This window comes from Pavona decussata, unplaced genomic scaffold (genome assembly GCF_977016875.1).
Source record: "Pavona decussata unplaced genomic scaffold, jaPavDecu1.1 SCAFFOLD_29, whole genome shotgun sequence".
Lineage (NCBI taxonomy): Eukaryota > Metazoa > Cnidaria > Anthozoa > Scleractinia > Agariciidae > Pavona > Pavona decussata.
Window position 1 is genome coordinate 2,319,327 of NW_028145452.1, and position 6,931 is coordinate 2,326,257.

The following is a 6,931-nucleotide window of genomic DNA, read 5'->3' on the forward strand; positions in this document are numbered from 1 at the left end:
AAGTCACTGACTGACGTAAATCAAAGGAAACAAAATGTCAAACAACACAGAGAAGGCAAGCAATACTGAACGTACAACACAAACAAAAATATTCACAAATTGTACAGGGAACTATGTTGTGACCCAAGAACCAGTCTGTATGCTTGTCAAATAAGAGGAAATTCAGAGAAATTCAGATGACAAGGCGAAATCACCACTTTGTTTGGTTTTGCGCCAGTTTAAATGTTTTAACATTTAAAATAGCACCTTCAATACTACAACACTGTTTAGTGATAACAAGGTGGCAGTTTAACGCCGAGGTATCTGTCAGGGAGAGTTATATTGAAGACAAAAACTATGGCTTTTCTGCACTTAATTTAGACTTAAAGCTGTTCCTCGTTTTAAGAAAAACATATTAAACGAAGAATTAATTAACTATGAGGCAATGCTTGTAACATATTTGAGCCTTTAGTATTAAAGTATTGTTACGTTCTTGTTTTGTTCCTAGCTGTTAGGTTTGTTAACAGGCTCAACTTTTAAAACTGTACGATGTTAAGTCGGTTCTGATTGAACAAAGTTACTCATTCTCTTTAACACCTGAAGGCCTCCATGTAATGTGAACATGCATTTCCTAAAGACTGTTCTCCGTCAATTTTATCTGGTAGTATTTTGTATAATTTCTTTTGGCGTGATCCATATGTTTGACGAAGTAGTTTTACTGAAGTAGAAATTAAATACAGGTGCGTTCGCAGGCTACTATTGCGTCCGTAATGTCAAAGATTAAACAAGTCTTCTGTTACAGTTGTAATTAAATAAAGTATTGTGCTATCAGCATCTTCCGTACTGTTTCATCGCTTTCAGCAGAACTATGCCGCTGCCTGTTTACTCCTTTTGGGTCACAAAAATGCACGAACACATGGATTGAACTATTGCCAATGAAAACCAACTCATATGGTGAAAATAAAGCAAGGGGGTCAAAATTAATTATTAAACCTTTTTCCTTTTATTTCATTAATTTCTGAACTGCTGCACCCTTGCAATGGACATTTAGAACACAACAACTGTGCTAAGTGGCATTGTCAATTTTCTTTTTCCTTCTTGGGTCTCTGCTGGCTTTCATTGTTCTTTGGAATTAGCTGGGCGATTTCCAGGTGTGCTTTTGTTAAGTTTTGGACAGTTTTTTTTGGCGTTGTCGATGAAATAATTTCCGATGATTTCCTTTTAATTGTCCAATCAAATCCAAGCGCTGCGGGAGGTGGTGTCGTTAGCGTGAAAGTGGATTTTTCAACGCTGCTTTGGCCAGCTGCAGTAGTTTGATTGGCCATTTGAAAGGAAAGCTTTCAAAGAGATACGAAGAAAGGATGAAAATACATGGCAATAGTAACGCACGGTGCTTTGTAGGTGGATGGATGGCCTAAACACGATAAGTCCGGCTTAAAGCTGAAACTTTTGTGGGGTCGTGTGTAAGGGAAAGAAAGACTTACTAGAGGGTCCTGAAGAGGGGAGGTGGGGGTGTACCAACGCCATTTCCCGGCCCATTTTTTTTCCAAATCCTACTTCCCAGTGTTCAAATCTCATTCCCACTAGCAGAATTCAGAAAAGATCCCAGTGTTATACATACCAGCTCTTTTCTCTATGCGTCCACAAAATTTCAGTTTCAAAATACAACCCAACAAAGACCCAAAAACTCACGAGAATTTGTGAAGTTGTTGTGGAGACGGGATGCTTTTAAACTGCACTTAAATGGCAAGTAGGGAAGTTACAGCGATTATCTTATTATGGGAAATTAACGATGCACGTTATTCAAATTCGCGTTAATTTTACGTCATTGTTAATTACCCGGATAATTGAAGCGACGTACTGCAATAGAAGTGCAACGGACAAGCCCCGTTTAAATTGTTGTTGAAAGGGCGTATTGAGGTTGTTTGCTGTGGCTCAAAGCTCGAACTGTTATGAGTCTGGCATTACACGGGATTAAAACACCAAGCATAAATTTGTAAAGGATAATTACATTTTGGGAAAATCGTAAAATCGTACTGTAAAGGCATACGTCAACATACAGCATGTCACCTTCATCACCGAGCTCTGAAATCACTCTCTGTGGTCCACAGAGACTTGTTACTGTCGGCTGGCTGGCGACGAGAACAGAAATAAAAATATTACAGTCATTTAAATGTAAGCTTAAATGTACTACCTAGAAAAAAACGAATTATTTCCGTTCGTATCCGGTCATTAGTAACGATACTGAACAAGACAAAGACATGTAATTGCCAAGGAGGCATTTCCGGAACATTGCGTTCCGTGAAGTCCTAACATATCTCCGAGGAGACCTCTCAGCATAAGCCCGGGGGTTTCTTGAGGTCTCCTCGCCACTTCTTACTTCTTCTTTTACTATTGTTATTTACTCTAAACTTATGTACGATCCTAGTCTATTATTCATTGTAACTTTCTATGTTTGTATGTCGTGGTTAATAAATAAATAAAAATAATAATAAATAGTCAAGGATAGTTGGTGGTCAAACTAGCATGCATGCTCTAACTATCATTGACTATCTTGCGCCATTTTATTAGGGCTTTAAACATTGAGCACCCCCTTTTGTTGGCATTGTAAAATTATAGAGCATGGAACAGAGTGTTTAGTCAACACATATTTTTTGTCTCAAACGCTGTTTGTCTGAAAACTTGTTTTAAATTTTCAAAATCATTACTCCAACAGCCATTCAAACAAAATGTATTCTGATGTCATAACATTACCATATTGTTTTGTATATAATTTGGTCACTTCATATGTGATTGTTTCTTAATGTGCAATAGGATGATCCTGGCTAAGATACTGAAATTATCTGCATGGGCTTTACACCATTGTATTGTTACATTGCACAGGCTATCCATGCCCACTAAAACATTTTGAAAGGACAAATATATTTGTTAAGATTTCCAGTCAATAATGATTACAGTGCTTAAGGGGGTGTTTACATGATACCTGTGCGACTTTCATTCCAGTAAGAGTTCACTCTGGTTCCCTCCTGTGGCTCTGTATTTGTTTATATGATACCAGCACAAAATCTCATACCGGAGCAAGTCAAACCGGTGCAATTTCACGCCAGTTACTGTAGCGGAGTAAGATTTTTATTCCGATATGAAAAGTCATTGTGATGTCATGTAAAGGCGTTATGACTGTTTGTCCCAGTGTGAAATCATTCTCCCTGGAGTCTTGAAGAGAAAACGCATGCATAGTCTTTGACATCCAATCCAACATGTGAATGCGGAATGAAATCTCATCCCTTTATGTAAACACGATATGAAATATCAATATCATATTGGAATGAAACTAGTACTGGTGGGAATTTTCACATGTTCAAACACTCCAATTCTGTAGGTCATGGTGCTTAACAAAAATTGATTAGCTTATGTAACCCTAACTAGACCAGGATTGTCTTTTGTCTTTTAGGACTGGAGGGGTGCGGGTGCACATCCCCACCCCCCTTATGTGATAATTTTTATTTCCCTTGTATGACACAATAGTTCCTAGTTCCTATCTGTTACAATACTAACAATATTTGAGTGCTTACAGTACTCACAATACCTCTTCCCATCTTATAACTCTGTGACAATGATACTCGGAGTATAAATAGTACACCCAAATATGTTTCCTTTTACCTCTTATTCCCCCTCCCACCTGACAACTCTTAAAGGAAACCTCCACTCTCGAAACATGTTAACGTTACATTATTGAAAATACAATTTTCTTTGAAATTTCATTGGAAAACGTGGAAATAATATTTCAGTGTCGGAAAAAACATGATTTGATTATCGGCTATTTTCGCTTTTAAATTTCCCGCGCGCCGCCATCTTGGATTTCATGACGTAATAAGGTTGCTCAATTGTTTTACACAAAAGAGCTTCTGCTGAATAACAATACCGGCAACCATTACACGTCATAAAATTCAAAATGGCTGCCCCCAGGAAATTTATAAGCGAAAGTTGTCGATAATCATATCTAATTTTTAACACACTTGAATGTCAGTTCTACGTTTGAGACAAAAATTTAGAATTTAGACACTATTTCCAACGCTTACCCGTCAATTTGTTGTGAGAGTGGAGGTTCCCTTTAAATTCACGGGGAAACCAAAACTAAAACATTTTACTAAATGCAACTATCAAATCTTCTGCCTGGTCCTTTTAGAAATGTGATTAAACCCCGGTTGGCCAGAAAAAGACCATTTTATTTTTTAGGGACATTTGAATGAGTGTGGCCAATGTGCAAGCCAGCGAGCCAAACGTGCGAGCCATGCGAGCCAAACATGCGAGGATTGCAAGGCACGAACAACCCCCAACATAAATGCTAACCATTAGGCTAACCGGGGAGCTACTTAAGCTAACCTGAGTGCTATTTAGGCTAACCAGAGTGTATTTTAGGCTAACCTGAGTGCCTCGCACGTCTGCCTCGCATGGCTTGCTGGCTCGCTGGCTCGCAGATTGTCAAGACCCTAAAGAATACTGAGCAGGCCCAGTCAGGGCTTTTGAGTAGCACCCTGTAGGTGTTATGCATGTTATTATGTCATACATAGAAATCAACCTACACTGTAGATGCAATGTGAATAATTAAAAATCCCTTCTGATTAGTTGTGGCAGAATTAACACTAAAGACCCAACTCGTATGACAAGTGCTCCTACTTAGCAGATTCCCTCATTTAAATTAAGTTACCCTCCCTTTGAACAACTCAGACCTTACTTTTGTACAATATAATATTCAGCAAACATCTGTCAACCCAGTAAAACCTCTTTTATTAAGTTCACAAAAATAACAGGAAACTAAATTCTCTCAAGCTCCAAAGGACAAAAACATATTCCTATGGTCACTTGAAAATATTATTTTAATATATAGTTAACTAGTATACAATGAGTACCATCACTGTGCTAGGATTTTTTAAACTTTTTTTTCTTTGAGAGAAAAAGTACACTTTTGTTTCAAAGTGTCAAGGTAGAAATATCTTGCTATCCTCAACCTTACTTAAAGTATTTTAAATACACAGTGACCAAGATTCTACTGTCATCATATACTGTTCACCATTCTAATTTATAATGCAAATTTGATGACTGTTACAATATGGAGATAATTTGCTGTTCAATGACATAAGAGAACATTATAGGTCACACTTAGCATGACATAGGGTGCCTTCCATTTGTCCAAACTGGGTAAATCAAATATTCCCCTAATACTCATAATAATAATGGGTCTTTTATTCTTTTTAAAAGGGATTTGAAGGGATGGTGTTGTTTAATAAATCTTGACAAATAATCACTCTCAAAAAGGTATGCATTATTTTGAAGAAATTTGGAAGGACTAGGATAAAACTAAATCCTTCAAATTGGTATATTCTGTTTATGAACTGACTGGCCCGCCAAGACGGCAAGTCAGTGAGGGAGGCAACTGCCGGTCCCTAAGCCGTATGAAGGCAGCACCTTTCGTACCAGCTACTCAATATCTGACTGAATTGCACTGTCGTTCATGCACATATAACTATGAACAGGTATATTCCATGTGGTACGTCTTCAGGTTTGAGCATGCGTACGTGCTGAAACTCGTATAACGAAGTTTTGCAGGACCGCTTTTCTGGAAAACTGCAGTTGCATACTGCTGATTAGATTTCTTAAATCTCGCTGCTTTAATGCTGGAAATCGAGTAAGATTATTTCAAGACAGTATTCCCAATTTTTTAAAGGTAACAATTCTACTATTTTTTTAAAAGTGACTTTTTATTTTAATACCTTCTCCACACCACGTTCATAAGAAATGTATGGGGACAAGTTAGGAGAGTTTCTTCTTTGATATTATGGGTTAAAGGGTGAAAAGTGGCTATTTAAGAGCGGCAATCCAGAAATTTCGCCTGGAGGTGTGCAAAATGAAAAAAATCGAAAATTCCCAAACTTTACCAGGACATGGGTTTAGATGAAATATTACTAAAATTTTAAAATTTTAAAATTTTATTGCAGTCATTTGATGATGAAACCTTGCTCTTTCGCTTGATGTACTTGATATGAAACCACACCATGTACCAAGAAGCGATTTTACCCTCCCAATGTTGCCATGTTTTTGCTCCGCCAAAATCGGCGAAATATGAAAAAAAAATAAAAATTCAAAAAATATTTAGTTCGCGATGGAATTGAACAACTAACACTCCAGACTGTTCCTAAATATGCATTCTTTTGATTAAGATGTTTAATGTTCGGATTTACTGTTATGTTTATTTTTAGGCGACTTTCAAGTAACGTATGGTGTGGACGCCGTGCAAACCGATGTGGGAGCGGCCAAACCGACTTTGTCGCCGTTCGCCAAAAATAAAAATCTAATCGAACTCAAAGTATCTTTTCTAGTAATACTTCATCTAGACCTATGTCCTGGCAAAGTTTGGGAATTTTCGATTTTTTTCATTTTGCACACCTCCAGGTGAAATTTCTGGATTGCCGCTCTTAAGGTTCATTTTTGAGCTTAGGGTTAAAGCGTTAAATTTGGAGCTTAGGCCTAAAAAATGGCTTGAGTTGGAAAGCTTAGGGTTAAATTTTGAGCTTTGGGTTAATAAATGGTTGCACAGAATACATCACTTACTTGGTTAAGAAAGTTCGGCAATAAAAAGGCGTGACAAAGTAGAGCATGGTATTGAAACAGACTAGTAAAACATTAACGCCAAGATTGTGCAGCTCATTAGAAGTTCAATTGCCTGGCACGCTATTTGGTTGACATATTTTAGTGGTTTCCTTTTACAAGGTGACCGTTAAAAACAGGTCCAGACAATAGAAAAAGCTCGCTGGGATTTAGTATAGGGTGACCGCGACCGTTTAATACAGGTCAGGATTACAGTAAATAAGGGAAGTAATTTGCGGGACTTTGACAACTGACCACTTAATACAGGTTCGACTGTAGTTACGAATTTAACGTAGGACAAAATAAT